Source organism: Haematobia irritans, chromosome 1 (genome assembly GCF_050003625.1).
Source record: "Haematobia irritans isolate KBUSLIRL chromosome 1, ASM5000362v1, whole genome shotgun sequence".
Classification (NCBI taxonomy): domain Eukaryota; kingdom Metazoa; phylum Arthropoda; class Insecta; order Diptera; family Muscidae; genus Haematobia; species Haematobia irritans.
In genome coordinates, this window is record NC_134397.1 from 275,775,921 (window position 1) to 275,798,811 (window position 22,891).

Below are 22,891 nucleotides of genomic sequence, written 5' to 3' on the forward strand. Positions count from 1 at the left end.
TATATACAGAAGTACTACACGTGCAGAATTATTTGACTTTAGTTTATTTAAGAAAACAAGGAAATATGCCAAATTAATCGAAGGCAATCACATTACAAAAATTAATTTTGAAATTTTCAAAGAAAATTATTTAATCATATTTCACAGCAATGGTCATAGTAAAGTTGGACATACGTGGGTGAGCGCTGTTAAATTACTTATATCAAAGCATCACAGCAAATAAAGTGTAGCCAAAAAAAAAAGTAGTGACTTTTTTTTGTTTTGATCCGGAAGTGGAAGAAGCAAAGAATTTAACATGGGCTTTTCATACGACGGATTTCCTGGTTTCCGCAGCCGTTGCATTGAATTTGCATCACTTATTAAGATGTGATCCGAAATTAGATGCGGATTAAAAAATTTTGTGATATTTTGCCAAATAAATCATTTTTATAATTTGTTTAATGCATTCTAACGCTTGTCTGAAACATTTGACCACAAATATTTTCAAAAATTCACAATTTCTCTTTAATGGATTTAGCATTGCTTTTGACAAAATTTAAATAATTTGCACTATTTTATTAAATCGTACTTTGTTTTTAAACTATTTGAAACAAACAAAAAAAAATATATAACTACCCAGCAAAAAAAGCGTCGCCAAAAAAGTAATGAAAATGTTCTTTTTGAATCCGGAAGTGGTGCAAAATTAACGCAAAAGCGATGAATTTAACATGGGCTTATCATAGGACGGAAGTCCTCCATTTCAATAGCCGTTGCACTTAATTTGCATCACTTTTTTAGGTGTGATCCGTATTCAATGTTTTGGATGTAAATTAAAAATTTCTGTGATATTTTGTTAAATAAATAATTTTTATAATTTTTTATAATTTTTAATGGAATCTAACGCTTGTCGGAAACGTTTGACCTCAAATATTTTCTAAAATTTACATTTTTTCAGATTGGATTTAGCATTTTTGTCGACAAAATTTAAACGATTTGTACCATTTTATGAATTCTTACTCTGTTTTTAACCTAGTTGAAACAAAAAACGTTAAAATTATCCATTAAAAGTATGAAAAACCCAAGTTATAAAAAATTGAATTAAAAGAACTTCCTAGGTAGTTAGAATAAATAACATCATTGGGATTGCATCTTCTGGAAGTACTTTTAAAGTTGTGCCTTTGGAAGAACTTCCAAATTTTTTTGCTGGATAATCATTAAAAATATGAAAAATATGAATATGAGTTATACAAAATTGAATTAAAAGAACTTCCTGTGTAGTTACAACAAACAACATCCTTGGTAGCACATTTTTGGAAGTGTTTAGAAGAACTTCCATTTTTTTACTGGGATATTAAACAAAGTATTTCGGTATTACAAAAACAAAAATATCAGCCGAATTCTTTAAAATTTTATATTCACAAGCAGTGTTATCGTTGGAAATTTTGAAAAAGTCGCATATTCAAGAAAAGGTCGCACAAAAAAATTTGCTTCGATTTGTGAGGTCTTTTCATTACCAAAAATGTTCTATAAAACAACACAAAAACAATAACTGAACAGTCCCTTTAATTATGTTATTATGAAAATATCTTTTTATGAAAGATATTTTACCAAATGATTGTAACATAAAATCCAGCAAAACGTAAACTTACAAGATTGTAAAAATGATTTTTTCCGTTGCTAAAATTAGCAGAAATATAATAAAAATATTTATTTTTTATACTACACTTCTAATTGACTCTGTGACGGAGAATGAAGCCGCCGAGTCGCGCCGCCGATTTCAGTCATTTCAGCCGCCAATTAATCAAAAATATTAGTTTAAATCAAAAAACTTTATTAATAATTGTAGTAATTTTAGTCAAAATTTTGAGCCTTTCACCCCCAATCAATCTATTTCAGAGTGTTATAATAATTTTGCAGAAATTTACCTCAGAAAATTTGAATGAAATGTAAATTTAATTGTAAGATTGGTTGTACAACTAATCTCATTACCATTCGAATAACTTCAAATTGATTTTATAATGGATAATTGTCCGCCGCCGAAGAGACTTATTTATATCGGCTTAGCCGTCAAGCCGCCGCCGCCGGATGCAAACATTTAATGTCAGCCGCCGCCGACAAAAATGGGTCGGCTTCATTCTCTGCTCTGTGAAGTATATTGCACGTATGATTTGTTTATGACAAACTCTTGCAAGTTTTTACTGGCAACATAATCCCTGGCAAAAACTTGCAACTTCTCTATTTCTCAAATGTCACATTTCTGGCTCCCTTTTGCTGGAATTTTACAATAAACGAACGACTTCCAGTAAAAATTTGTGATAATTATCAAAAATTTTTTGGTACTAGAACGGATCTAGTGGATGAAATACTAAATGTAATAAAACAACGACTGAACAAGCCAGAGCACCGTGTAGGTAAGATATCGTGGGTTAGGTGTCCATTGTGATACTATACGTGATTTACTTCTCTCTTATTAATGAGTGCTTCTCAGAGATGGTCTGTCGTAAACTGTAAAGTATTTGACATACATTTACGACGTATTTTACCATACGTCAAAAACGTCGTAAACCTTCTGAAAATACCTATTTGTTGAGAATATAAGAATTTGTACAGTACACTTGTTTTAGAACCGTGTATTTCATATTTTTTTTTTAATTTTTGTATTCCCGAATGCCTTTCCGTTATAAAAAATTCCCTTAAATTAAAAATGCTAACCTTCGTAAAATATTTAGTTTTTTGCAATATAAGTATTTTTGTACAGTATACATTTTTTAGAATCATTTATGTTTTACTTTATTCGAGAATGCTTTTCCTTATATACAAATAGTAAATATAAGTGTACTACTGCCAGCTGGATTTCACATAGCCGTATTAAAAGAGGAGTTATTAATTAATTTAAATCAACGCGGTTGGCATTTTGTATGGCCACAAGTTGTACCTAAATCCTATTTTTATTACAACAATTTTCACAGTTTCAGGAAACGCGTTGCATTCAAACGTTTATGCCTGCAAATTGTGCAAACTGCTTTTGAGTAAAAATATTATTATAAAAAATTCTAAAATACTTCAATATGACGTTTCCATAACTTAGGATATTAAAAATAGTCTTTGAAATCAAATTTAAGGATCTTGCAGGTGTTTTTGACATTTACTACGTTTTTTACGTTTTATACAGTAGAAATCTCAAAAAAATGCTATTCGGACCATCTCTGGTGCTTCTATGGATAGCTCAATGACAAGTAAACTCCTTTTCAAACGGAGTTTCAAGTTCTTAGAGAAGCTTTGGAACACTCAGCATCTACCGATGAAAAACATTTTGCTGTTTGGACGAAACTGAGGTTGAATCCATGACCATGAGGTTGAATCCATGACCAAATTGAAAAACTACGCTTCGCACGCATGCGACTAAAGTCGCACCAAATGTCGCATGACATCATAAAGGTTGCAAAATGCGACTAAAGTCGCACAATGGTAGCACTGTTCATCTACCATAGAAAGTTTGTCATGCATATTTTTAGGCATTGAAAGTATGCACTGATAACGATAATGATCATGGTATATAAAGAAAAATTGTACACAAAATCGATTAGTTGTGAAGAACAGAATGATATCTGCTATATTAATGATATCAGCGTAAATGAATGTAATTAAAAAGTGGCACAATGAAAAGGTGACACAAAAGTATCACAGCTTGAAAAATGTTGCAAATTTGCCACTAAATTAGCACAACGGTAACACTGCTGCCTAACAACCAGCAATGACAAAATTGTAATGAGCTGATAAGTTGGAAATACCTTCTTAACTATGCCTTGTCTTATTTATTAAAACCCCTTTTCCTTTATGTTACACCAAATGACCTTCCGTGGCTCAAAAATTTAATGGGATTTAATTCAAAAATTTAAATTCACCAAATCTTTATCCCCATTTTCTGAATGATGAACTTTGATCATTTGGTCTATATAGAAATAATTTTAAATACAGAATAAAATTTTCTAAACATTTACTTGATATTTAATATCATTCATTTAAACAACCAATTGAATATAGTGTCAGTGGTTGAATTAGAAAGAGGGAATTCCAAAAAGTACAAACTAATGAATATGTGCATAATTGACTGAGCTGAAATTGTCAAATTGTCACTGTACTTACATTCATTGGCATTGATCTTTAATTCAAAAATGTTCGATAAAGCCAGATAATGAAGAGAACATTTAAAAATCTCCATTATCAAAAGCATTCCTTGTAGCGGCATATGCTGTCAGAGATACTATTTTGAAATTGAAAAAAAAAAAAAACAACAATACGAGGAGTACATGCAAGTAGTCGGACCTAAAGCATTAGCATATGCAAATATGAGCATTGAACAAATACCAAATAAAAATGTGTCAATAGGGAACAAGAACACAGAACAATTTCAACATACACTCAAAGATTGCACAATATCACAGCAAAACAACACAGTGAAGCCTCCCAGTAGAGCTCGACCGCAGCGGGTTTTGTTTGGCCGAAGCCGATGTTCGGCAAAAAAAGCAATAATCGACCGAATCCGATTATTTTCCTCAAATTTGTAATTAAAGAAATTTGGTGGTTTTTTGTTCAATATTAGAATATTTTTTAAACTAATGCATAAATACAACAATAAAAGGTAATTCATTTGATGTTATAGTGACAAAACTAGATTTTTTGTAATATTTTTACGTATTATTTGTACACGCAAAAAAATAATTCTTTCCTCCCAAACGAAATTTTAGACAAACAAAGTTCGTTTCTCATTTGCTTTTCGCTGTAAGGAAGTGTATTTGGAAGAAAAGTATATACTTTTTGTGATAAACGTTTATTCTTTTCCAGGATGTAAAAACAATTTCATAAAGACTAGCTCAAAAAACATTATTTTCTTGCTAATTGCATTGTCCCTCACATCTTTCTCACATCCACGAGGATTTTTAGTTCTTAACACCTTTTCCTGTAATACCAACAATGTAGAAGAAATTATACGATTTTATAAATTTTTAAAAATTTTTTTACCTTTCGCCTGGACGGAGAATCGAACCGCGGACCATGCACATTGTAAGCCAACACACTAACCACTGAGCTATGTACCTGATATGGTCATCAATAGATAAATACCCATATAAGTTATATTTATATAGCATAGCTTGCGGCGCCCACGAACCGAATAAACAAAGTTTATTTAACAGAAACAAACATTTAGTTTGGCACCGTGGAGCAGTGGTAGTTACGTCCGACTCTCATGCCAAGGGTCGTGGGTTCGATCCCTGCTTCGGCCAAAGTTTTTTTTTTTTTGCTTTTGGTTTTTTTACATATATTCCAGATATATTCGGAAGATTCCGAAAAAATGTTCAACATTACATTGTACTACATTAAATTTTGAACTGTAAAATGTGTGTTATTAAAGACCTAAAGTCAGAAAAGAACAGTGTTTGATATAAACGAAATGGACTGTGTTGTTATTTCAAAAATAACTTTTTTTATTGAAAAAATAAAAATTTTGTAACAAACGAATTTTTTTGGTGATAAAAGTTTAAAATTTTCGAAGCAATTTAAAAAACTCTAACAAAAGAAAAACGTTTTCGGTACACGTTTTCCAAACGTTTTTTTTCTTTGCGTGTACTGGGTGTTTTGACTGACACTTGGACAATTCAAATAAATTATTCAAAATGCTTCGGCTTCGGTTAATCGGCCTCTTGACGCCGAAGACCGATTCGTGGCCGATTATCGATTTTTGAACGAATGCCAAAGTCGATGTTTCGGTCGAGCTCTACCTCCCAGTGGTGGACATTCATGGTCGCTTAAATTTTGTACAGATTTGGATGGTGTCCCCTTATGAGGGGTTATGTTTAATGTGATAACGTCTCAGAAGAAAAAATTCACTTTTGATAGGATTCATTATTGAGACGTTTCAAAATATCACCAAAATATTTCAAATTAAAGAATTCATTGAAATTAAAAAATTTATTTATTTATATATATATATATATATACAATCATAATGAATTATTAAAATAAACAGGTAATATAGGTGCTAACAACATAGGTTTTCGACCTGTGAAATTAAAAATGTTTTCAATTAATAATTTAATTAATAATACAAAAACCTTTTCAATCAAAATCGAAAGACTAAGTCAGGAAAAAACTGATGGAAATATGTTTAATTTTTAATTAAAAATTCATTTGAAAAAATAACTATTTAATCAAACGAGAAACATAAAGTCAGTTGAGAAAGTAATTGAAAATAGTTACGTTTTCAATTCAATAAAAAAATGAATTGCTAATGAAATTAATTAAGTACATTTTATGCTCAATTAAAACTGTGATTGATACTATCATTTTCATATTGAAGATAATTCAGATTTCTATCATTTCCAAACCACTCGTCTATTCTAGTAACATTTCATTTTTGTTATAGGTTTAAAAAAACCCTTTTTAATCTTATGTATTCTGAAATAAAGTTATTCGTGATGGAATTAAAACGTGCACACAGAGAATACAGATTGGTTGTGACAACCGAATTTATTGCCAACCTCCTTTTGGCAGTTGCAGCTACTATCAGTTGAATATGTTTGTTTTCATTTATAATTTTGATTAATTCAGGAAAAGAATCGCGAAAATAAAGTGATTTTCAACTCGAAAACCGAACATAGTACTCACCTTAATGTTGAAAACGTCTCATATCTTTACAATTTAAACACATATGTATATAATTTTGCGAGGTTTCGATGTGGAAGCATTTACGCATACTCGTAGAATTATTGTAAAACCTTTGTTCCTATTCTTTGGTGGTGCACAATGTTGTATTCCTTATTTATTACGTATGAGTTTTGGGCACATTCCCCGGAACTAGTAAAATAAAGATATATTGAATGACAATATTAAGGAAAATTGTTTGCTCAAACTGTGTTACCATTAGTATTTGTTTTCAATTCAATTTCCTTATTTTCGAACAAATATATCCTGTTCTTCAAAATTAAAATAAAATTTTCAATTTAACTGGTGAATACTTTTGACATTTGATAGATTTTGATAGATAATATTCAGGCTTCATAACCGAATGTTGAAAATTTCTTATAAATTCTATTTCCATCATAAATAGTCGGTGCTCATTACCGAATATTGGTTTCAAATAACTACTTCCTGCCAGTTGTGATAATCATTGGGGAAATGATTTATTGAAGACCAATAGTGTTGGTTGACCCAACCATATACTTTGACTCGGAACTATCTTTCCGTACAAAGCACTTTCATTCTTTCTAAGGAAAAATATACTTATTGCAAATACCGAATATTTAGGGACTCAATTGAAAATGTGTTATAAGAACGAAGATTTTGCAGCTATCATGAAATTTCAACCAAACTATTTTCTGTGTGTGATTGTCTTATATTTGCGTGGAAAACCATATCGTTAGAACTTTTCCAACCTTTAAATGTGATTAAATCGTTTATTTTTCGTAGCATTTCTTGTGATACTGCCATATTTGTTTAGAAAACTTTGGTCTTTTGTTAGAGTTTTGTTTTGATTTTCTTCGAAAATTTCAAATTTTTATCACCAAAAAAACTGTTTGTTACAAAATGTTTATTTTTGCAAAAAAAATATTCCAAATCCGCAGTCCAATCCGTTTATATCAATCACTGTTCTTTTCTGACATTAAATCCTTAATAAAACACACTTTGAAATTTTTAGTAAAAATGTAATCTTGGAACCATTTCTGGTAACTATGTAAAGTTACATTATTTTCGTTTCCAAAAACCATTTCTGAAAAAATATGTAAAGTTACATTATTTTCGTTTCCAAAAGCAGTACTTTTAAGAAAGTAGACAACTAAATGTATGCTTCTGTTAAATAAAGTTTCTTTATATCGGTTCGTGGGCGCCCATAACTATGCTTTATAAATATAACTGTTTGACTTTATGTGTTGCTTGTGCATCATGCGACTTTTTTAAATATCCGAAATATGCGACTTTAGTCAAATAAAGCCGCATATTCTGTCGCATAGTCAAATAAATTTTATTTTGTGCATACTTATCATATTACGCAAATCATCAACATCGTATCAGTCGTTATCAGATTGAAATCGTCTGTTCTTATTGTGGCAACCACTATGCTAACACACTAAGAACAGACGATTTCAATCTGATAACGACTTCGATTCCGTTCGAATGAATAGCAAACAATGTTTGATTTGAAAAAAAAGGAATGCTAACGAAATTTAAATTTCAATAGGCCTTTTTATTCCTTTTGTTCGAATGACACTTCAAGGCTTCATTTTCATGACAAGCCCATGTAAAATTTCATTACTTCCACATCATAAGTTAACGATCGTGTTTCTTTTTCGAAAACACTTTTCGCTGAGTGAACGACATAAAATTAGCATAATAATAAGCTCATGTGTACTGTTATTTGTTCTCGAGTGTAAGTAGGTTCAAGTAGATAGCTTATTGTAACACGTACACCCATTTATTCACCGGTAATATAATACCATGGACTTTGAGTACTGGTGATGACTGCTAGACGAAGTGATTGTTGGAAATTTCAATAAGAATCGTCCGAACGAATGGCAAAATATTTGAGTTCAGTTCAGCAGGGTGAAGAGTAAAATGTGAAACACATGTCGACATTAAAACTTCTACCATTTAACTCGGAGAACATCAGATCTTTGTAGCCGTCATCTGAGATGTAAATGAACGATTGGCTAACTGGCCAGCTAGCTTATGTCTGGGATTTCCGGTCGGCTATGACAGTGCTCGGTGACCGTGGATTCTGACCGAAATAACAGCAATTTGACACGCTACTCGACACTATCGTTTTAAGCATTTTTTGAGGCTATTCTGTCAACTCGAGTGAACGACAGAGATATCGCAACAACGGCAATGAATTTAAACATGAATTTTCAATTTGCACAAAATTATTATCCCTCGACAAAAACATTAAAGCGACAAAATTGTGTAATGAATTATGAGCATTGTTGAAAAGTAATTATGAACAGTTTTTGAAACAATCGATCGATTTTGTTTGCAAATTGTGGTCACAAAAGTACGTAGTGTGAGCTTAGGGATGCCATAGAGCTATAATTATTTTTCGGGATTGTACATTCACACAGAAAAAAGCATAAGGAAAATTTACTCATTTCAAAAACTTGAGCACGCAATTTAAGTAAACTTTACCAATTTTAAACCTTAAATGCACCAGAACACCGATTCCTCCGAAATAAATATAATATGCAAAATTGATTTTTTGCAAACATAGTGGTTATATCTTAAAAAACAACCACTATGTATAATAAACAATTTAATTATTGTAGAGATCAGAGAATAGAGATATTTTAATACTACAAAGATTATTTACCAACATTACCAGAGATAAAGGTAAATATTATTTATTTTCCAATTTGTAGATTTTTGAATTTTCGTGCAAAATTTGATGTTTAATTTTGGTTTCAGATTTCACAGAAGTACTATAGATTTTTAAACTGCATTATGATGCCTTAAAAGAAAAAACTTTATCCCTTAGAATTCGGTCAAAATTTAAGACATTAGAATTTTTTTCTGGTTCTTATCTTATCTTAAAAGATACAATTTAAGGGTTAAGGAAATACGAACTTTAAAAAAAAAATAAACTTAAAATAAGCAAAAAGTAATCAAAACAAGAAATATGTTCTCATATTTGGCAAAATTTTACCAAAGTCAATTAATTTTAAAAAATAAAATTCGTTGACTTTTTTCAGGGGGCTGGAGTGTGGGGACAATATATCACGAAATCAGATTAGTAGCCAACATTTCATAGTTTCCTCATATACTATATATTATATACCGAAAGAAAAAATATTTTCCCCTTTGTTGAGGTGTATTTTCTTGAAGAGAAAATAACCCCAAATTAATGACAGGTATTGCAACAATTGTCTCAATCAAATTTTTTTGGCTTTTAAATAAATATTTCTCTGAAAAAAGAGTGAAGCCACCAGGAAAGAAAATTTTAGTTCATTTTAGACAATTTTAGCTAAACTGTATTAGAAACGCAGTTGTTACGCCGATTTCACAAAAATAAGTAAATAATTTTCGACAAATTCAAGAAAATTTATTAGACAAAATTATTATTTTTCACCTATTAAAGACAAATTCGTAGTTTGAAGGAAAAAAATGGAGTTAAAATTGCAAAAATGTCTTAAGTGCCATTCGCACACATCACAACAAAACGATATCCTTCACTTTTCTGGCTATGGAGCATATTCGTCAGGTGCAGTCAACCGTTTCGTATGTTACTTGGTCTCTGTTGCATTCCAGTGAATCAATTTTTCGTCGACTGTCACAAAACATCATATTAAATATTGATCTCAATGACGCTTGTTCCACATCTCTCAAAATTTCCTACAGCTCGGGTTACCGTCATGCTTCTCTTTTGTTATGCCACTAATTACAATATTTTTCATTTTTGTGGCACCTTTGTCTCAGGTTGTGCCACTTTTTAATTTATTTCCATTAAAAATTCAAACGTAATCTTTTCACTACCCATCTCAGATCATGGTCGTTCCAAGCAGAGCCTTGTGCCGCCAGAAAGTATGGAAGGAATAGTGTTCAAATCAAGTTACACCACTGAGTCGCCAATTTCAAAGAGTGTGATTCTTATTTATACTTTATGTCCCACTTTTTCTTCAATTTGTGTGTCACGTTTTATTCGAATGCCACTTTTTATGCCATTCTTTAGAAAATCTCAAGGGTAACTTTGCTTACAGGGTATGCCACAGCGATATTTTTAAATGCATCTTGTCTCAGCTATGTTCGTAAGATAAGTCGTAGTCATTTTTAGGGCACCTGGACGTGGCTCATAAAAAACCCACTTGCGATCACGGTAGCCTTCACAGATGAAGGGTTATCGTAGATGGAATCAAAATAATTTTTGATTTACATGCGCGATTTACCATCTAACACTGGGAATCGAATCTCCCACCAACTACATCAAACCACCGAAAATATAAAAAACTCCATATTGTAGCAAAATTCAAACTCTTCAATGTCAACCCTAATGTGGATTTATTCTAATTTGTCCGCAGCCTATTGTAGTGGTTTTTGTTCGTTTTGGTCATATTTCTCTTATTTGAAATCGCTGTTTTTTTTTATTTGGACCTAATAGCATATTGATGTGACCATAATGAAGTTTATATTTAAATATGTATGCGTTTGTTGCTATGTAATCAATCGAATACACACTAATACATTGACATTTAGCGATGTGTGTATGTATGTATGTGTGGAAAGTATTGGAATTGCAAATGACACCGAAAATAGTGAAATTGGAAATTTGACTGGGTTTTAATGACATTCGTCAACTGACAATTTAATTGGAAATTTGAAACATGGCAACCAATGACAACCGCAATGCAACATCAACTCAATTATGAATGCATCATTGAGTATAACTTTGTAACTTGTTTTCTGGTTTAACTGCACCAATAAATTGGCCTATTAACTTTACTTTCGATTTATAGTTTGATTACGGGGTTGGTAAATTGTGAGGATCCGGGATAGTATAATGTTTACCCACATTGTATAAAAAGGGCCAGAGTTAAATCCTAAATCTTAGCAATTTACAAAATCTTGAGGACAAATTTCTTTAAAATAATGGAATTTTAATTAAGAGAAAGTTGATATATTCGCCGTTTTACAATACTCCCCAAATCCGGCCATAACCATTTGCGGTAGTGGAAATGCTCTTCTCATGAATTAATGCAACTCCTCTTACACCACAAACTTCTCAATATCAAATCAATTTCCAATATGACTTTTGAATGCCTATGGTGGAATGTAATGTAGCATGGAGAATCAAATTGAAATTCCTACAACATTTATGCAATGTACACCAATGGACATTGTTGCTTGCAACCAACCAGTCTGATTGGAATCACCAGTGCATGGTAATAACCATTGGCGGCTCATGTGACCCAAATGGGCAAATGCCATCCTAATCACACAATTGACCATAAAATACCGTTAACTTTGCATTAACCACAACCACCAAGCCCGGTAAGTTAACGAGGCAATAATTATTACAAGACACTTTAGAACAAGAAGCCACTCAAAAATTTCCTAATCACATGTCGGTTTGATATTTTAATACCACCTCTCACAACAAATCAATGAATATGAACCTCACCAACACACTTCCCTACACGTATACACACTCAAACATATTTCTATACACACATACGAGGCTTAGAAGAGAACACAAAACCAATCCACTCTATGCATAGCAGTGAGCTATAATAGTGGACGTTCTTGACTCCATTGAATGCCCGGCAAGTGTGTCCATACTCGGTTAGTGTATTAATGAACCCTACATTGAAATGGCTTAAAGTACCTCAGGAGATTATCAAGAAACCACCAACTCAACACAAAGTGGGAACACTCAAACTATTACCAGAGTAGACGATCAATGCCAGTGTTTAGTGATGGAAAATTGCTAAAGCAAATAATAAGAATTATTACACGTACAGAAAGGGTATGAAAACAGTGTTTGGGACTCATATTAATTTTAAATGGAAGCATTTAATATTCATAAACTAATATAAAATATTTGAGGCATACATGTAAGAACAGGTTACTAAAATTTCTAAACCACTCCTCTGACAGCTGACAGATTTATATCATTTTTGATTGGAGATCAGAACTTAGGCGCTACCGATGTAATGTGGAACGCCGTAACGGCTGATGGTCACTCCCTCTCGTATATTATCGGGAAAATATGCTAATGAAGCCTTAGACAGGAAAAGGTTTCGGCCGCATAACAAAGACATTACAACAAGACTCAGTACCATCGGACTCAGTACGCGCCAACCAAGATCGCCCGGGATTTTTCAGGATCTCGAAAAAATAATCCAAATTTGTTAAATCTGTTCCTTTTTAGGATTTTTTATTAATAAATTCACCTGTGAGAGATGTCTTTCATCTGCAATTAGATAAGATCGCGTATATCTGATGAAATTTTGGATGTCTTGATATTTTTAAAAGTTTGCTTAAAACCATGAAGTAAAAAACGAAAATACTTAAAATCTTTTGTTGAGTACTAAAGCAATATGAAATGGCTTTTCAATTTATTTTTTGTTCATATTTTTTTTGTTAAGTAGCAATTTGAAATTGCTTTTTAATTTACTCTTATCTTCTTTTTTTAATAAAATTGATTTAAACCAAATTTGTTTAATTAACTAGAATTTTTTGATGCTTTAGATTGTTATTACTCAAAATATTTAAAGCATCCCGAAAATTTCTGGATCCCGCAATTCAATATTTTGAAATCCCGAATCCTGGGATTTATAAAAATCGATTCCGAATGACAGCCCTAGTTTATACAGAACGTTTTGACATATGAGCCTTTTCTTGTTGTTTACAGCAACTTAAAAAATTCATCTCACCGAAAAAAATTGAATCATTTTCGTGCGATTATTTTTTTATAACTTTCGACGTGGATTCAATTTTTTTTTAAATTAAATTTTTGTTGATGAAGAACCAGTGTTTATCGATGACATTGTGAATTCAACCGAGGTCGTAGCTCATTCCAAGACGAATTTCGTGAAGGTCGTCCCAAATCAGTTTTTGTTCTGTAAATCATTGATGGTGTGCGTCAACTGATGTTGCAAGAACGCTATGTGACCTATCGTGAGGTTAAGACTACCCAAGGCATTAGTGGGGCCAGCATACATTCAACATTGCGGTAATATTTGACAGTAAACAAGTATATACGGCCGTAAGTTCGGCCAGGCCGAATCTTATGTACCCTCCACCATGGATTGCGTAGAAACTTCTACGAAAGACTGTCATCCACAAATTTCAACTCACTCGAATGAAATTTGCTCCACCAAGAGGCTCCAAAACCAAATCTCGGGATCGGTTTATATGGGGGCTATATATAATTATGGACCGATATGGACCAATTTTTGCATGGTTGTGAAATACCATATACTAACACCATGTACCAAATTTCAGCCGGATCGGATGAAATTTGCTTCTCTTAGAGGCTCCGCAAGCCAAATCGGGGGATCGGTTTATATGGGGGATATATATAATTATAGACCGATGTGAACCAATTTGTGCATGGTTGTTAGATACCATATACTAACACCATGCACCAAATTTCAGCCGGATCGGATGAAATTTGCTTCTCTTAGAGGCTCCGCAAGCCAAATCGGGGGATCGGTTTATATGGGGGCTATATATAATTATGGACCGATATGGACCAATTTTTGCATGGTTGTTAGAGACCATATACTAACACCATGTACCAAATTTCAGCCGGATCCGATGAAATTTGCTTCTCTTAGAGGCTTCGCAAGCCAAATTTGGGGGGTCCGTTTATATGGGGGCTATACGTAAACGTGGACCGATATGGCCCATTTGCAATACCATCCGACCTACATCAATAACAACTACTTGTGCCTAGTTTCAAGTCGATAGCTTGTTTAGTTCGGAAGTTAGCGTGATTTCAACAGACGGACGGACATGCTCAGATCGATTCAGAATTTCACCACGACCCAGAATATATATACTTTATGGGGTCTTAGATCAATACTTCGATGTGTTACAAACGGAATGACAAAGTTAATATACCCCCATCCTATGGTGGAGGGTATAAAAAAATTGTTCGCATTGTATCCCACATAAAAACCGCTCGACACGATTGGTCGAAAAAATGCTCCAAAAATACGATAGCGGTGTTTTGAAACACGTCTATGACATCGTAACAAATGGTGAATCCTGGATTTACGCGTATGAGTTCGAAATTAAACAGCAATCGATTGAGCTACCAAAAAAGGTAGCTCGCGAGCGAAACTCTTTCAAGCAAAGGATTTCCTCTTTTTTTCGGTAAAACTGGATATGCCTCAACCGTACCTCTATAACAACGCAGTTGCTTTCCAAAAATAATTAGGAAAACCAAACGTCGAAGACGGATCACTCTTCACCACTGCAATGCGAGCTCAAACTACTGCATTTTTGAGAACACAAACCATCTGAAACATCAAAAGACTATACAATTTTTTATTCCCGTCTTGTTTTTAGTCAAATTCAAAAATGTTTATAGAAGTACCAGCATTCGCAATACCTTACATTTCCTAATTAAAGGCCGATATTAAATTGACATTATCACGCTAAAAGAGCCATTTTTAATGGTTAGTTTTCTTTAACAATTCATTTTTCAATTGTTACTTTGGACCATTCTGCTTTTTCAGATTTATTTTTGATTTTAAGGTGGGTATTAAGTTCAAGTTTAGCCACTAAAATCGTAATTTTTTCACGATTACTTTTCTTTTATAATCCATTTTGAGGAATACAAACTTTGTCAAAATTTGCTTTGGACTATTCCCCATCAAGTTATAATAAAATTTGCAACAAATATGTACAATTTTATGCTTTTTTTACTGATTTTGTTTTCACTTTAGCGGCTAAACTTCAACTTAGTACCCATCTTAAAGAAGAGAAGGAAAAAGCATTACTCTAAGACGTGCCATATCTGATATGAATGTCACTACATATTCACTGATCGGTACAACCAAACGTACCATTACATTTCATATTACCATCACTGATTTAATTATGAGTTCCATTGATCACCGTTTGAGTGAGTTCATTGGTGAGAGCGGCAATGAGTGGAATAAGAAAGAACCAAAACATTGGAGTCTGACTCGATGTGATTCAAGCTGTGCTTGGTCTGTCGTCGGTCTGAGTTTAATTGATTGTGAACCGAACGAGCGTAAAGTCGGTTTTTTTTTCTCCTAATTTCGTGGGGGTTTGTTGTGTTCGATGTGTGTCGACTAGTTGACTTTTTTACTGTGAGCCTTGTCGTTCAGTTTTCAACAATTGTCGGATACAGGTGTAAATGCGAGTCGCCTATCGTTGTATCGTGCGGTGTTGACGTTTTGCTGTCTTCGTTGCCGCTTTGTTTTTTGTTGTTTTGAATTGTTTACAGAATTGGATGTTAGTTAGTTACATCGGAACGATAGATAACAATTGAACCGAGTGTGAAGTGTAAATAATTTCATAGAAAATTCCTCGCGGGGCGCATCGAATCGAAACAAACCCATTCTGTGTCTCATTATTATGGAGGAATAATTTGTTTTGTGTAATTTTGTGAAGGAAAACAAAAAGAATAATCGAAATAACCACGGTTTGGTATCACAGCAAAACCAACAACAAAGAGGTATAACCAAAAATAATTGAAAAAAAAAATACAAAAAAATCTAAATAAATTTAATAAATATTCGAATACTTAATAACTCATAAAAGCGGAAGTTATTCTATATGAGTGTTCGATCTTTCCAATACCATCTGTAGTGATTTATAAAACATGCAAAAAAATTTAACACTAATCGATCTGTGAAATAAAAATTCAAGATCATTTGAAACATAAAAATTTTAGTTTAATGATAACAACATCCAATCAACTTGTAAAGCTGATAGAGACCAACAGCTGAGAGTGAGAATCTCTGACGATTGCCGATTCTTGGACTGTGTGTATGTGTGTGCGAGTATTTGTGTCTGGTGTCATCGCTTTGGTGAATATCATCAATTCAATCCATCTTCTTTGTTTTTGTTTTGTATTAATTTTTAATATCAGTTTCCAGTTTTGGTATATTAGTGGAATTGCTACTACTCTTCAAGAACATGAGAGTGTTATTAATCTCATCATAGAATAGATGGATACATTAGGTAGCTCTTGTTCTCACTCAGTACTCACCGTAGTACCTTTAGCACCTCAATGCCAGGCTATATTGTGCTGAGTTGACCTTTAACATCATTAGTCAGCCTACGAGGTGATTTGCTTAGTTCGTTTGGTGAATAACATAGCCAATGACAATGGCAAATTTTTGTGTTGTGAATATTATGAACAAATAATTAACCATAATAAAAAAAAACAGACCGTCGTAGAGATTTTAAGAAGAAGCAGGCGAAGAAGAAGAACCAATGAATTGTTTTTGTCTTCGTTCTCATAACCATCATTGAAGATACGATCGTTCTTTCTGTCTCCTCGAAATATTGTTGTCGTCAGTCTACTATGGTCGACTGCTAATGTTGCTGATAAGGCCAAACGAATACAGAATGAGTTGTACGTACCTCCTTTGAATATTGTTGGTTGGAATACCCCAGAACAAATATGCGAGAGAGGAGAAGACATGCATTGGAGGATGGATTTTGTTGTGCCATTTTGCCAGACAAAGATCGAGGTTTCTTGGCAATTGTCCATCAATTGATTGGATTTTGATTTTCAATTAAGCTTTGTGCACTTATAATCATGAACCCCTACTCATGTAAGAGTTTAGGAAATACCCAAGTTTGTGTTTTTTTTTTTTCGTCGCCTATGGAATTACAAAGCTGTGGATCGAGAATATATAAATACTTTATTTTACCTATGGGTAAACTTTTTGCATTCAACCATGAATTAATTTAAAATTATGGCGAATAAATATAAATTTTATTTCAATTGAAATCAGCCCGTGTATAAAAAGGTAATAAAAATTAGTTTATTCTAGATTTGTTTTAAATTGAAACGAATACATTGCGCTAGACCGGTCCAATTAAACTCATGGATAAGCAATTTAATTTAGTTAATTAGTTTTAATTTCAAATGTTTCAGTATGATTTATTTTATTTTAATTGAATTTATTTAAATCAAAATAATTCAAATCTATACTAGGTTAGGATAGGTATAGTGGCAGCCTCACTTAGACTATTCAGTCCATTGTAATACCACAGTGGTGAGTGCTTCTCTTCTCATTGAGTGCTGTCTGATTCTAAGTTATAGGATGGGGGTATATTAACTTTGTCATTTCGTTTGTAACACATCGAAATAAAGTATATATATTCTCGGACGTGGTGAAATTCTGGGTTGATCTAATCATGTACTTAATAATGTGTAAATTGCCTATCCTAAAATTGAGGTTGCGTAATCTTTAATATCACGTAATTATTTTTTTCAGTGTAGACGATCTACTCATTCCAATTATTAGACAATATCAGTAAAACGTTATTCTAATGCCATACAACGAGCTTTACAAAAAATTCAAAATGTTTTAAAATTTTTTATTGAAGCTAAAAAATTGGTATCTGCATAGAAGAAAACGATGAATTGAGCGCAACTTGGTTTAAATAAATTTCAATCACTTCTTTTTTCAAGATTTTATCTTAAAGACGCTTTTCAGTTGAAATATAAAATATTTCTTACTTGAATTCAAGTTTGAATTGTGCATTAAAAACTTTAATAATATATTTTGAAAAGGCTGTGGAAACGAGTAAACTAAAATTTATATTCATTTAATAATTTATTACATTGAAACAATACCAAACTCACTACGGTAAAACAAAAACCTTGGAATTGGGAATGCTCCCTTCTCAGTGTAGCATAAAAATTTTTGATGGTGATTTTCCGGAGGCCGAGTGTTTGCTTCAACACGATTTTCCCCATCAAAGAACAGTATTTTATCAACGCACCAAGTAAGTACTCTTTACATATTTTGCCCAACAACAAAAGATGCTTCATTCAAAATGCTACGCTGCATAAACCAATGATCCGACAGCTGTCAAATTCATATAACTATCTTTGAGGGTTATGACTTAAAATGAATATGAATTTCAATTGAACTATTAAAATAGAACATTTGAATTTGCCTTGAGAATCAAATACATGCATCTCCTTAAACATGTATAAACGAAATGTGTAATGAGTTTAAAAACTTTAAACAACTTGAAAACGTGCCAACATAAGTTTTAGGTCCAGTGTTGCCAGAAGTGACGATGCTAAGTGACTGGCTAAAATTAGACTGAACATTTGCAGATTTTGTCACAATTTTTTAAATAGCTTTTTGGTGTAATTTCTTTGAACATTTCACCATATTTGAGTCCACAGGGTTTGGAATAGTTGGGAGCATCGGTTCTTCATGGCACCTCGTATACAATCTAAGAGTCTAATTCCCCAAAGAACTGTAATCCACACTTTTTGTTATTCCCACACAGGCTCAATTAAGAAGATGACACTCCTTGGTTTTGAGCTAAAAATATAGGTCTGACATATGTGGGAAGTTCAGCATCTGTGGTATCACCATGGACTGTATAAGGAATGAATAATCTCTTCTTTCAGTTAAATGTCATTTCGCATACTACGGTGTTGGGTTAGTAGCAATCTGATTATATAGTCTTTTGGGATACATCGAGGACTAGAAATTTCTTTACTTAAGTAGACAGATTGACTTAAGATAACAATAGAGCAAACGTACGGCAGAACTGGAGAAATATTTCTTTCATTTCTCCAGTTCTGTCATTCGTTTGCTCTACTCTTATCTTAATAACCGAAGTCAATCTGTCTACTTAAGTAAAGAAATTTCTAGACCTCTTCCACTGCACAAAGGCGTACCACAGGGCTCAGTATTGGGACCACTTTTATTCACGTGCTACATAAATGATCTTCCACAGTACCTGAGGCATTGCAAAATTCATCTCACGTGCAGATTTCTTTGGATGCGGGTAGAAGCCTATTTAATGATGCGGTGAAGATGGTGAATGATGACCTTGTCGTTTTTCATGAATGGGCATCATCCAATGGGTTGTGTCTGAACCCAGATAAATCTAAGTGTCTTGTTATTAAGGCACCTTGTTCGCCAAGGCACCAAATTTCAGAACCCAACTTTATCCTCAATGGTCAAAGGATTGAAATTGTTAAGACTTGCAAGAACCTGGGAGTAATATTTAATGAAAATCTAACTTGGTCGAATCATGTTAATAGTGTAACTGGAATAACATATAACAAATTAACAATACTCAGGACGTCACACTGATTTACTCCACAGAATACCTCATGCCATCCTTATTATATGGGTGTGAATTGTTCTCCCATTGTAACAGTGTCAGTATGCGGAAACTTAATGTACTGTTTAATAATATCACTAGATATGTCTACGGAATATTTTCAGAATAATTGAAGTTAATAAAATGTGTTTTTGATTTACTATCATTTTCTTATTGTTATTATTTTTTATTTATTTATTATCTTTTTTACATATTTTATTTTTATCTTTTTATTTTTCTCATAATGTAAATTTATCACAAACATATTTTTCTTATTTGCCACTTCTGTTTTCTCCCTTTGTTAAATTGCTTTTACTTTACTTTAATTGTACTTATTTTAAAACTATTTTAAAATTACTACGATAATCAAATGTATTATTCAAATTAACAATCTTATACTATAATTATAAGATTTCAATCTTGTTGTATAGGAATGCATTTAATATAGAAATGAAATATCACATATTGTTTTCGCTGCTGTTGTTTCTAATCTTCCCAGGTCGGAAAATGAAAAATCATAATTTGAATTGGAACAATATCGTTCAATTTTCAACAAAGTACTCCCAACAGTATAGTTTACTTTTTAGCATTTCATATTCAAACATTACCAATTCAGTGTCCTGGAATACCCAACTGTGCCTTCAATAATGCATTTTGGTTTAATATACAAAGGAAATAAGACATAAGACACACAAAGTCATTGGATCTCATCAGGTATTGATGCAAATTGATGACATCTTAAACTATGGATAATTAATTAGCAAAACTGAAATGTGTTTAAAATAGATTGAGAAAAACGAAAACAGAGATACTCAAACAAACCTCACAATGTTGATTAATGGCCTATCTACGAATCGATAGCTGAGTCCCCTTCAACAAATCACATAAACAAATCTGTATTGGAGTTCATAAATAATTTGACGTGTTATTGTGTGGGTTTTGCGGGCTAACAAATTCCCCTAATGGAAATTAAATGACTAAATTATAATATTAGTTAAATTGTCGCCATTCGGCTTTGGAGAACTGTTTATGTTGTCAATCGATTGACACAAAACCTCCAGACACTATGCGAGTCCGATCTCCAGTGTTAATATAACAACGAACTTTATACTGAAACAGAAAATTGTCCGTTCCAAATAATTCATTTTGACACTAATGATTTTGGCACTAAGGATCTATTTAAGACGTAATTATACCCTGCGCCACACTGTGGAACACCCAGAAGGAGACGAGATAGACACATGGTGTCATTGGCAAAAATGCTCAGGGTGGGCTCCTGAGTCGATATAGCCATGTCCGTCTGTCCGTGAACACATTTTTGTAATCAAAGTCTAGGTCGCAGTTATAGTCCAATCGACTTCAAATTTGGCACAAGTATGTGTTTTGGCTCAGAATAGAACTCTATTGATTTTGGAAGAAATCTGTTCAGATTTAGATATAGCTCTCATATATATATTTCGCCCGATATGGACTTATATGGCCCCAGAAGCCAGAGTTTTACCCTAATTTGCTTAAAATTTTGCACAAGAAGAACAATTAGTACTATAGACAAGTGTGCCAAATTTTATTGAAATCGGTTCAGATTTAGGTATAGCTCCCATATATATCTTTCGCCCGATATGGACTAATACGGTCCCAGAAGCCAGAGTTTTACCCCAATTTGGTTGAAATTTTGCACTAGGAGTAGAATTAGCATTGTAGCTATGCGAGCCAAATTTGGTTGAAATCGGTTCAGATTTAGATATAGCTCCAATATATAGCTTTCGGCCGATTTACACTCATATGACCACAGAGGCCAATTTTTTGCTCCGATTTAGTTGACATTTTGCACAGGGAGTAGAATTAGCATTGTAGCTATGCGTGCCAAATTTGGTTGAAATCGGTTCAGATTTAGATATATCTCCAGTATATAGCTTTTGCCTGATTTACTCTCATATGACCACAGAGGCCAATTTTTAACTCCGATTTAGTTGAAATTTTGCACAGGGAGTAGAATTAGCATTGCAGCTATGCGTGCCAAATTTGGTTGAAATCGGTTCAGATTTAGATATAGCTTCCATATAAAGCTTTCGCCCGATTTACACTCATATGACCACAGAGGCCTTTTTTTTGCTCCGATTTAGTTGAAATTTTGCACAGGGAGTAGAGTAAGCATTGTAGCTATGCGTGCCAAATTTGGTTGAAATCGGTCCAGATTTAGATATAGCTCCCATATATAGGTTTTTCTGATTTCGACAAAAATGGTCAAAATACCAACATTTTCCTTGTAAAATCGTCACTGCTTAGTCGAAAAGTTGTAAAAATTACTCTATTTTTCCTAAACTTCCAATACATATATATCGAGCGATAAATCATAAAAAAACTTTTGCGAAGTTTCCTTAAAATTGCTTCAGATTTAAACGTTTCCCATATTTTTTATTAACATTGTGTTCCACCCTAGTGCATTAACCGACTTAAATTTTGACTCTATAGATTTTGTAGAAGTCTATCAAATTCTGTCCAGATCGAGTGATATTTAAATGTATGTATTTGTGACAAACCTTTATATATAGCCCCCAACACATTTGACGGATGTGATATGGTATCGAAAATTTAGATCTACAAAGTGGTGCAGGATATAATATAGTCGGCCCCGCCTGACTTTAGACTTACCTTACTTGTGTTTTCTTATATTTGAGTTTTGAGTACTTGATTCTGGGAAATAGATAATTCGTATTTTTTATTTTATTTTATTTTTTTTTTTTGTGGAATTCTTAATTTGCAAATTCATTTATCTTTCAGTGTATTCAGTTAATTTTTTTTCAATTAACATTAATTGAATTTTTATATAATCAATAATGTTCAGCATAGTTATTATGTATTCGAAAACATGATCGTGGCATTTGCGAATATGGCCACATTTATAGCTTAAATCAATTTATCAATTTCTAGACATCCGTAACCTTGGCAACAAATCTTCTTAGTTAACGAACAAAAGAAAAACTTATAAGAACAAAGAAGGGATTAAATTTAACAACATTAAATTAGCTAAGCTGTGTTCATAAAAGAATCATTGAACATAGCCACAATCAAACAAACA

At 32.8% G+C, this 22,891-nt stretch overlaps 1 protein-coding gene across 1 annotated transcript in view; it reads left to right on the forward strand.

Annotated features, from left to right (window-relative positions):
• The first annotated feature begins 15,703 nt into the window (after positions 1 to 15,703).
• tsl (membrane-attack complex domain containing protein torso-like) overlaps positions 15,704 to 22,891 on the forward strand; it is a 40,322-nt gene continuing 33,134 nt past the window's right edge. The window contains exon 1 of the mRNA XM_075295110.1: positions 15,704 to 16,174. The gene's annotated coding sequence lies outside the window, so the exon portion shown is untranslated. The remainder of the gene's footprint in view (positions 16,175 to 22,891) is intronic.